This window comes from Hyperoodon ampullatus (assembly GCF_949752795.1).
Source record: "Hyperoodon ampullatus genome assembly, chromosome: 19".
NCBI classification, from domain to species: Eukaryota; Metazoa; Chordata; class Mammalia; order Artiodactyla; family Ziphiidae; genus Hyperoodon; species Hyperoodon ampullatus.
This window is the reverse complement of record NC_136932.1, coordinates 2,179,934-2,191,407: the sequence shown is the minus strand read 5'-3', so window position 1 is coordinate 2,191,407 and position 11,474 is coordinate 2,179,934. Positions and strand designations below refer to the sequence as shown.

The following is an 11,474-nucleotide window of genomic DNA, read 5'->3' as shown; positions in this document are numbered from 1 at the left end:
CCGCCCAGAATCTCCCACACCCTTTGGTGAGTCATTCTAACTGGTCCCAGCCCAAGGGGTCTGTGCCCATACTTCTGGCCAGGTGGGGAAGCCAGCTTCTAAAGGATGGGAGGAGGAGCTGGGAACCAAGTCAGGCCCAGTGGACGCTCCCCACCCCAACCCCCAACAACATCTCCAGCAGCAGCTTGGAGCGGACTAGAATCGGGATGCTTGCGTCCCCCTTGTCCTGAGACTTCCAAGAGTGAAACCCTCTTAAGTACTTTGAGATGCAGGACAGTTGGAGCAAGCCCAGAGCTCGGAGGACTGAGGCTAAAGAGTGGGATCATTATTTCCTGGGCGACGCCCCCTGCCAGTATTCCCGAAGAAGCTTTTATGGAGCAATGAGTGCTTTAGCATCTCACTCCTTCCCTGGGGTCAGGCGCCAGGCCGGCTGGCCTGTGAGAGGAGTGGGGAATGGCCGTTATCTTCTCCACCCAGTCCCTGCCTGCCTGAGGCAGTAATCACACCTGCAGGGAGGGTGAGGAGGGCAAGGGTGAGGAGGGCGGTTACTTTGGGGAGGGTTACGCCCAAACTGAAGGGTTTGCACCTAATTTTCATTCCTCAGGCTGTGATCCTCAGATCCTTACTTATCTCCCGGGGTAATTTAGCCATTCTTTCTCTCTCCTTTTTCCTTTGTGGAGCTGCCTGATGGTCTTTGAATGGAAGTTCCTTCCTTACCTCTGACATGGAATAGAGTGGTTCCCAAAGCTGGCGCAGGAGCCAGGCTGCCAGAGTTCAAATCCTGGCTCCACCACTTACTAGCTGTGTGACGCTGGACAAATACCTTAGCCTCTCTGTGCTCTGAAAGGGTAAACTGAGGTGAAAGTGGATGGAACACAGAAAATAGGGTGTGTGCCTTTCCCAGTTCTTGCTAAAAAGCCTGGAGGCGTCTATAGGGAGAGGTAATCTTTATTCTTCAGATAAAGCCCCTCCCTGTTTTCCCAGCCACCCTCAAATGTGATGGGGGCCCTCTGAGACTGTTCTTTGAGGCTTCATAGTTTTAAACACCAGGTGGTAACTGCAAAGACAGGTGATGAAGGTGATGAAGGCAGGGAGAGACCTGATTTGCGATAAATCCCAAGCTCTTAGCACCCTGGGCTCACATCCAGGCTGGGTGCCAAGGCTGCCTTCTCTTCCCAGCCCTGGGGCCTTGAGACTCAGCCTCGGAAAGTGGTGTTTCCGTGGCTAGGGTCATCTGAGCAAAGGCTGGCCTAGACCCCGCTCTTTGGTCGTTTTGTAGTGAGCCAGTGGCCCCTGCCCCAATCACTCTCCTTCATCTGTCCTCCTCTGCCGGGGACTTGGGCTAATCCAAGGATGCTGGAAAGGCTTGCCTATGTGTACATGTTTTATATACAGGAGAGCTCGAATCCAGGACGTCAGTGTTGAAGGGCCTTTAGTGGCCCTTGGCTGACCCCTTCCCAGGGGGAATGAGGAAGGCTGAGACTTGAAGTGGGAAGTGACTTACCAGTTTTGGACGAAAGAGACCAGGGTTCACAAGGTCTGAACTGAGCCCTAGCTCCACCCATTTGCTGAGTGACCTTGGGCTAGTCGTTTCCACTCCCTAAGCCCCAGTTTCCTCAACTTGCTCAAATTTGAATGTCTGAGTGTGTCTCCTGAGCATAGGCGATCCTGGTTGTTCCCAATTCTGGAACAGAGCAGAACATGGGCTTTGCAGCCAGACCATCTTTGTTAGAATCTCCAACCTGCCACTGCCCAGTTAAGGGACTTCAACAAATTTCTTCATGTGTAAAATGGAGATAACAGACCAACCTCATAGTGTTGTGAGAATTAAATACATTTAGAACAGCTCCTGGCACAAAGTAGGAGCTTGGTGTGTTGGCTGTTATTGATTACATGTACATCTGAACATGTATGGGTGTGTGTGCACACGTGTACATGCGTGGGGAGGTATGACTGAAAGTGGGCATGGGTACTTGCATCTCCACGTGTGCCTTCACTGGACTATAGGGCCTCTCGTTTCCTTTTAAGGTCTCTTATATGAAATTCTGAAATATAAGCACCCCCTGCCTGCAGCTCCTCCAAAGCTTTTGGGATCATCCCTGGAGTGAAGGTGACCTTCCTTCTCTACCTCCCAAAGTGTTTTTCATTCCTACCTCTTAGTGTCTCGAGTCCCCCAGTGCCCCTGCAGAAAGAGTGCCCCTTGGGGTCCTCCCACAGCTGGGAGACCGGCTTGCCTGGGTCCCTCGGCTCGGCCCCCCTGTCTTTCATTCACCCTCCACGCTTCATTCTAGTGTCACTTGGAAAGTTCAGATACCTCTTGGAGATTCAGGAAGGAGACCAAGAAGGAAGAGTCAGGGTGTGTGTGTGTGTGTGTGTGTGTGTGTGTGTGTGTGTGTGTTGGGGGCAGGGAAGGGTTAGGACAGAGGAAAGATTTCTCCAGATCATCAGTTGCTTTAAAAGAAAGCCTATATTTAGCTAGACATAGAGGGTTTGTAAATATGTATTTTGCAAAGCAGACAGCCATAGCCGTCGGAGCTCCAGAGATATACAGGGAGGTCAAAGAAAAAACAATAACTGGAAAGATTGAGCAATATTATTCTGTCATCCGCAGATTCGAAGAACTCTCTCCTGCCTGCTCCAACTGCTATTATTACACATTCCTGTGTTTTGATGTTGGTTTCTATTTTTCATCTGCTCTCTGGATCTGCAGTGGATGCCTGGGGAAGAGACTGGCTCTCAGAGTCACCTTCCCACCAGCCTTTGCCTCACCTGCCCAAGATCAAAGGAGAGAGAATCCTGGCTCTGCCAGCTCCCCTCCCAACTGGTTCCACCGGGCTCGGCCAGGCTGCATGCGCCTGGCCTAGGTACTGTCTGCAAAGCCAGCTTTCAGGCTCCACACTCAATCCTTTGCACTTCAGGTGGCCTTGAGGGTGAGGGTTGGGTGACAAATCTTGCCACTTCAGGGCAGTTCTACTTTAGAGAACTCTTCTTTCTGAGAGAAAAAAAAAAAAGAAAAAGAATTTACACTTACTTTTTTACTTTTGGTTTGAAAAGTTTCTTTAAAAATAAGAAAAGTTCAGGGAATTCCACGGCAGTCCAGTGGTTAGGACTTGGTGTTATCACTGCCATGGGCTCAGGTTTGATTCCTGGTAGGGGCCAAAAAAAAAGAAAAGTTCAGAGAATCACATAACAAACAGAATTTATAAATGCTATCAGAGACTTGCCTGATGGTCCAGTGGTTAAGACTCCACACTCCCAATGCAGGGGGCACAGGTTCAATCCCCTTTCTTTCTTTCTTTTTTTTTTTTAAATAAATTTATTTATTTGTTTTTGGCTGTTGGGTCTTCGTTTCTGTGCGAGGGTTTTCTCTAGTTGCGGTGAGCTGGGGCCACTCTTCATCGCGGTGCGCGGGCCTCTCACTATCTCGGCCTCTCTTGTTGTGGAGCACAGGCTCCAGACGCACAGGCTCAGTAGTTATGGTGCACGGGCCCAGTTGCTCCGCGGCATGTGGGATCTTCCCGGACCAGGGCTCGAACCCGTGTCCCCTGCATTGGCAGGCGGACTCTCAACCACTGCACCACCAGGGAAGCCCCAACCCCCTTTCTCTTTATCCCCAGTCCTGTTGCCCACCTTACCCACTCTCACAAATTTGGAATGCATCCTTTATAGCCCATAATTTTTAAAATTAATTAACTAATTAATTAATTAATATTTTGGCTGCATTGGGTCTTCGTTGCTGCACGTGGGCTTTGTATAGTTGTGGCGAGCAGGGGCTACCATTGCGGTGCGCGGGCTTCTCATTGCGATGGCTTCTCTTGTGGCAGAGCATGGGCTCTAGGCTCGCGGGCTTCAGTAGTTGTGGCACGTGGGCTTAGTTGCTCCGCGGCATGTGGGATCTTCCCGGACCAGGGCTCAAACCCGTGTCCCCTGCATTGGCAGGCGGATTCTTAACCACTGAGCCTCCAGGGAAGTCCCTAGCCCATAATTCTTAAATTACCATTTTTAATTGTCAGATATACATAACATAAAATTTACTATTTTAACCATTTTAAGTGTACAGTTCATTGGCATTAAGTACACTTGCATTGTTATGCAACCATCGCCATTATCCATCTCCAGAACTTTTTCATCTTTCCAAACTGAAACTCTCTACCCACTAAACAATAACTCCCCAGGCCCCCACCCCCGAGCCCCTGGCAACCACCATTCTACTTCCTGTCTCTATGAATTTGACTACTCTAGGTACAGCATATAAATGGAATCATACCGTATTTGTCCTTTTGTGACTGGCTTATTTCGAATAGCATAATGTCCTCAGGATTCACCCACGTTGTAACATATGTCAGAATTTCCTTACCTTTTAAGTCTAGCCCATAATTTCATATTTTCCCTACACATTTAAGTATTCATAAAGCAGCATATGGTAATGCTTTCTGTATTATTAAAATGTATATAACGACCATCATGCTGTGTGTATCATTCTGTGTCTTTTTCTCACTTGAGGTGTCTTCCACAATGCAGCCACATTAATACATGTGGCTTTGGTTCATTCATATCAACTTCTGTTTTCTATTTCATCATATGAATAAGCCACAACTTATTTACCAGTTCCTCTACTAATGGGCCTTTTAGTTGTTTCTATGTTTTGCTGTTATAAGCAGGGCTGCGATGGACACGCTTGTGCTTGTCTAACCCATCTCTGGAGTGTACAGCTCGGAGCAGGAAGCCAGGGTTGCAGGCGCCCTGTCACCTAGACTAGTACTGCCAAGCTGCTCTCTCAGCCAGTTTATGCTTTCACCACCAGCATTTGTACAAGATGTCCTGTCTGACCACATCCTTGCCAACATCTGCTCTCGTTAGACTTTCTATTTTTGCCAATCTGATGGGTGTGAAGTGGTATCTCATTTGAATCTGCATTCCCTGCCTCTGAGGTAGAGCATCTTATCATGCTTATTGGCCATCTGGGTTTCCTCCAGGCAAATTGCTTACGTCCACATCCTTTGCTCTCCAGTGCAGCTGTTGATACAAGTTACAGAAAGCCCAACTAGGAGTGGTTTAAGCAAAAAAGGGAATTTTATTATCTCACATAACAAGGAGTCCTAGGTTTGGTTCATTTAGAGACTCAACTATGACATCAAGGAAGAGGTTCTTTCCATCTTTCTATAAGACCCTCCTCATCATGTTGGTTTGCTTCCTAGACTGGCCCCCCCCATGGTCCATGATGGCTGCCTCAGCTCCGGGTGTCTCACGCAGACAACAATGTCCAGAGGCAGAAGAAAGTGGATGCTTTCTTCTCAGTGTCTTTTTTCCTAGATGCCCACAGGAGCTCTTCCTTCTGGTCTCAGTGGACAGAACTGCATACATGTCCACACCTAAACTAATCGTTGACCAGAGGAACTGTATTATCATGCTCTATTTAGACCAATCACCGTTCACCTGATGGGGATGGGGAAGGCCCAGCCTCACCCAAAGCCTAGACCCCTGACTTTTGAATCAGGATTCTGTTAGCAAGGAATAAGGGAAAGACTGACATTTGGGGTGGCACTCAAAAGTTCTGTGCTTGCTTTATTGATGCGCAGGAGGTCTTTATATATCCTGGATACTAACTTTTTATCTGCTTTATGTGCTGCCGATATTATCACCTAGGCTGTTGCTTGTCTTTTAACTTTGTTTATAATGTCATTTTCATAGAAGAAAGCTTTTTTTTTTTTTTTGGTAATGTAATGAAATCAATCTTTGGTGAGTTGTGTCTCTCATCTAAGAAATCTTTTTCTACTCTGAGATCTCCGACATTTTCTTCTAATTATTTTAAAGTTTTGTTTCTCACTTTTAGGTCTTTAATCCATCTGGAATTAATATTTATGGATGAAAAGTCAACTGTCACAACACTTTTTATTGAGTTGCCTATTCTCTCTCATTAAGTGGCAATGCCACTGCCATCATAAATCACATTCCTACATATGCTTGGATCTGTTTCTGGGCACTCTATTCTATTGATCTCTTTGTCTAGCCCAGCACCAATACCACCTTGTTTTAATTACTACCTCTTTCAAATAAGTCTTCCTTTCAGAATTGTCTAGTCTATTCTTGGTCCTTTGCTCTCCCATATGAATTTTAGAATGATTTTGCCTGGCTCTTTGAAAACTCCTGTTAGAATATTCAGCGGACTTGCCTTGAATCGACATATTTTTATGGAGAGAACTGTCTTAGTGACATTGAAGCTTCTTATCCCTAAACTTAATACATCTCTCCATCTCTCAATTTATTCTTTTTTTAGCCTATAGTTTTTATCGTTTTATAGCCTAAAGTTTTTCTTCACAAATATCTTTTCTAATAGTTTTCTGGGTTCTGTACAATTGTAATTTTATTGTGAAGGATTTCTTTTTAAAAAGATATTACAGTTTCTAATAAATTATTGCTTGTGTATAGAAACACTGCAGAATTTTGTATTTTATTTGTATTTGGATGTTAAACTTTGTCCAGCAACCTTGCTGATCTCTCTTAATAGCTCTGACAACATGCCTATGGAATCTCTTGGGTTTTCTATATAAATAATCATACCATCTGCAAAAAAAAGCCTGAGTCTTTGTTTCTTTCTTTTTTTCCTTTTTTTTTTTTTGGTCCCAAGGTTTAGGGTGAAAATATTACAGCACAGCAGAGTCAACTGGCTCCGTGGTGTTTTGAAATTCATCCCAACTGTGGGCTGAGCGATCTGCAGATTGGACAGGTTGCCAAAGTTCAAGAGCTTCAGCATTTCCTTAGTGTCAGGATCTACTTCAATGATCTCCTGATCCAGGGCTGAGACCTCAGGCACATAATTCTCTCTCCCCTCTCTCTCCTCCTGCAGCTTAATGGAGACACTTCTCACTGGGCCTCTCTGAAACTGCTTCATCAGAGGTGTGACATAGCCTGCTTTCTCCTTGCGAAGCTTCTTGCTGGGAATAATGGCCATCTCCTCGCACACACGCTTTTTGGTGCAGAATTCATTGCCCAGGAACTTGTATTATTTCTCATTGATGACCCGGGCCACCTTCTTCACGGTTTTGGTGCCAACGTGGCCCATGTTGGCAGGTCCTTGGTAAAAGAGTGAGATTTTGTTTCTTTTATTTCCTAATCCTCTATCACTGAGTGGTAGCTTCTAAATCTGACCTCTCCCAGCTCTTGGGCTGTGCCAGTGGGCTGGCCCTGGGCAGCTATTGCCTTGCACTGTCAGTTATAAATAAAAGACCCCTTACTCTCTCCAGAGCTTTACAGTTTACAAAGCACTTTTGCTTCCGTTCTCATGGATCCATATTGCCCCCACTTTACAGAAAGGGAAGGGCTGTAAGCTCCAAGTCCAGCAATCTAGCTGTGCGGAATACTCCGCTGTGAAGCCTCAGACAGTCCCTCTCCTTCTGTGTTTCTCCTCTAAGCTAAAAAGTTTGGCCAGGGATGGTCTCTGGCATTCTCAGACTCATGATTGATAGCTTTGGGCGGCCACGGGGCTCAAGGAACCCCTCTGAAGACTGAAGTTCACCGATAAAAGGGGGGTAAGATTCTGGGAACACTTAGGTCCTCAGGCTGGCGCCCCAAACGTCGTGGGGGTGGGGAAAAACGGAAATGTTTCAAGTCGGAGAAATGATATAAATGATGGGGAGAGTGGGAAACAGGGCATTGCGATCAGTCCCCTGCCCCCACGCGGGTTCTCCTCCCTGTTTGGAAGAACATCCTCCGGACCCGGAAGGGGAGGACGAGGAAGGGCTAGAGGCCTTGGGTCCCCTCTTCCGTCGCCCCCTCTAGCCGCCGAGCTCAGCAAGCACCTCTGACGCGTATCCGTCGCCTGGGGCGGGGCTCTCTGTTGCCATTCCAACGGGCCACCCGGCTTGGGCCCCATATTGCGCAGGCGCAAGTCCGGGCTGGAACCGGCGAATGCGCCCTCTCGTGGCAGACTGTCAGATCGCACCCTTTGTTATAGTGCTGGAGGCGGCCAAGAGGATGCAGGAGAAAGATGTGGGTGGAGTCTGGGAGGCAGATGCGACAGTCAGATCACAATGACGAGAAGCCCTTTCCTTTGTCCCTCATGCCAACATCTAACCCTCCGTTTTAGATGCAGATGAAGAAAATATGGCTCTCAGAGATTAAAAAAAAAAAAAAAAAACAGGTTCATAGAGACGGAAGTGGAATGAGAGAGTTGGGGAGATGATATATTATTCAATCAATCATTCGTTTATTCAGCAAACATTCATTGAGATGGGGAGAGACAGGGACAAAGGACCAAAGGGATTAAACGGAGACATTGACGGGCCAAGATGGGACAGAAAGCTGGGGAGACAGGTGCGGAAGGCAAAGCAGCAGGGACAGAGAATCAGCTAGCTGAGGTCAGGGCTGGAGTAGCAGGAGTAAAGCAGAGGCATGGGAACCTGGGCTGGGCTTTTGGAGACAAGGCGGAGAAAAACCCAGATGCAGAAGTGACCCTCCAGTTCACCCAGATGGATGCTCCAGCTGGATTGGACAAAATCAGGAGCTCAAGATGGGCTCCTATGACCACCTATGAAGTGGTCTTGCCAAAGAAAGTGGAATATACACCTGATCAGGACTCTCGATCCAACTACAATTTACAAGAAAAAACAATGTCCAGGAAATACAATTTATAAGAAGTACAGAGGTCAGAGGAATATTTTAAAGAACACAGTAGAGATGCAATCAGCAAAATCCAGACTGGGAAATTACACGACAAATGACCTGGTTACCCCAAGGGCAGAGAGAGAGAGAGAGAGTTAGTTGAAGGGAGACTCCAAAGATTTAAAGAGATTTCAAAGAGACTTATCAATCAGTTGCAATGTGTGCATCTTATTTGGATCCTGATTCAAACAAGCACATTGTAAAAAAAAAAAAAAAAAAAAAAAAGACATTTATGAGAAATTGGAAATTTGAGCACTATAGATCTGATATTAAGGAATTATTATTAACCTTATGGTAAAATAATGTCATTGGGTAGCTTAATTGTGATTATATTTTTAAAAAGTCATTATCTTTCAAAGATTCACACTGAAATATTGACAGAGGAAATTAACTGGGAGGGCTCTAGATGAAATGAGATTGGCCATAAGTTGATCATTGTTGAAGCTGGCTGATTGATATATGGGGGCTCATTATATTATTCTATATACTTTAGTTTTATTTTAAAATTTCCAGAATAGGTTTAAAGACCCTGTGACACCCCCCACCACCACCACCCTTAAGCCTCAAGGAACAGAAGGCACTCGGTGTTATAGCAGCAGATTGCAATCCAGACAGCTCTGAGGTGGGGAGGTCATCTGTGGGGCAGAGGAGATTGTCAAGGGACTTCCAGATGGCTCCTGGCCCAGTCCCTGGTTCCCTTGATTTTGGGGAGACAGAGAAGGATCAGTAAGAAAGGCTGGCCTCAGTGGGCCTGGTGACACTGGGTTTGGGCAATGCCACCTTAAGACAGCTGAGGGTGTGATTGGGTGGCTCTAAAAATAGCAAGAGAGGCAGAAGCCAGGGAGGGAGGGAATCACATGGAGCCACTGAGGGGCTGAGTCCTGGGCAGCTAGCCAGGCTCTGGCACCTCTGCCTGCTCCCCCAGAGCCCTCTGACTTTCCTCTGCCTCCTTTCTTCCTCTTGCCCTTCATCTCTGAGAAGGCAGAGAGGTACCAAGGTGACTCTGGGACATACCCTGCCCTGTCTGAGAGCCTAAGTGGACACTCATTCTGGAATTTGCTGGCTATCCAAGGACAGATGGGATGGTCATGTGGGGAGAGACAGGAAGGGACAAGGACTGAATAACTTGCCCACTGGTCACCCCAATCTGAAGGCCAACACCCTCCCTCTCAGGCTGACTCAGGGCAGGTCCCAGATGTCCTTGCCTGGGGCATTCGCCTATGGGGGTGAGGTGGCAACCCCCCATGTCTCAAGGCCCAGGAAGAATGCTCACACAGGTACCGAGGATTTTGGAACGCTGGCACCCACAGTCCCCTGCCTCCTTCTCAGGGCACCTGGGGAGAGTGCCCCTCTGCTTGTTCTGAATGGGTGGTCCAGGGGAAGAAGAGCCCGCCGCTTCCATCACACCTGTCCTGAGATCCTTCGGCAGATGCAGGAAGGAAGGGGAAGTGGTACCCCACCGGCAAGGACATCGGCGGCATCCTGGACTGAGTCAGGCACCGGGCTGAGGTCTTTACATGCATTCAGCTGTCTATAGTGTGGCCTCAGGAAAGTTATCCACCCTTCATGCCTCAGTTTTCTCATCTGTAAAATGGGGACAAAGATAATACCTGCTTCATGGAACTGCCGTGGGGATGGGATGAGTTACTATATGTAAATCTATGTAAAACCTTCAGCATAGTCGCAGGCAGAGGGTAGCTGTCACCACCTGCTGGCATGGAAGCTCCACCTGAGTAGGGGCTGCTCGTGCCCTTCGGTGCCTGGGACATAGCAGGTGCTCCGTAAGTATGTGCTGAACTCATGAGTTTGTGGATCCCTCACAAGGACACCAAGAGGAGAGCCCCGTTCTTGCCACTTTGTAGCTGTGGAAACAGAGCCTAGAGAGGGCGGATGACGTTTTCAAGGCCATATTCTCCAGTGAATGGGTCAAGGTGAGGTTCATGTCCAGGCCTGTAGGCCTCCTTTACTCCCTGTCTCTACCTGGTTGGTTCTGTCCAAGGCTCTCTCTCTCCCCAGACCTGGGGGGCATGCTGGGGGTGCCTAGTCTGAGGAGAGGGCTGGGTGAATGGGTGCCCTCATGTGCTGTTCATGAAGCTGTCACCTCGCCCCCTACACCTTCTAGTTGCCAGGCCCTGTGCCAGGTCCAGAGATGCAAAGATCATAAGATTCCAGGCCACCCCGCAACACTGTGGGCTTGGCTGTGCCCCACAGGAGGGAGGGCAGAAAGGCTTCAGAGGGGAGAGGATGCCTGTGCTGCGCCTTGAAAGGTGAGTGGAAGGTAGGATGACAGGTAGGATGAGGGCAGGAAGGGAGCTCCAGGCAGAGGGAAGAGCTCACGCAAAGGGGTGTAGACTCGGGAGAGATTATCAGCTTGTGGGGCAGCAGAGGGAGGCAGGGCGGACGCCTGGGGTAGTGTGTGTGTGCGGGGAGGGGGTAAGGAGGCAGAGAGGGGATTCTAGACAGGATGGCCAGGTACAGGCAGGGCCTGAAAGCCATCAGCCGCTGCGGAGCTCAGGGCAACGGAAGCCATTAGGGTTTTAAGGGGGGCCTCAGGCAGTCAGGTTGGTGGTTTAGAAAATATACTCTGGCCCCAAGAAGGGGATGATTGGAGGGACCTCACCCTGTGAGGAGGGTGTCCACCCTAGATTTAGTGCCTGCTCTGGGCGGGGCAGGGGAGGGTCCCGCTGGCTGAAGCCGGGCCCAGCTGCTCTGGGACATCTTCCCGTCCCTCCCCCTCCGTCCTCCCTCCTCCCTCCTCCCTCCTCCCTGCTCCTGTCTCTGTCACTCACAGGCAGGGCCAGGTTGGGACAGCC

At 48.4% G+C, this 11,474-nt stretch overlaps 1 pseudogene across 1 annotated transcript; it reads right to left on the bottom strand.

Moving 5' to 3' along the window:
- Window positions 1–414: 414 nt before the first annotated feature.
- On the bottom strand, window positions 415–7,063 carry LOC307067467 (small ribosomal subunit protein eS17-like; annotated as a pseudogene). The gene is made up of 2 exons: window positions 6,649–7,063; window positions 415–506 (listed from the first exon to the last, which is right to left on the bottom strand). The product of its transcript is annotated as a small ribosomal subunit protein eS17-like (transcript).
- Between the last annotated feature and the right edge of the window lie 4,411 nt (window positions 7,064–11,474).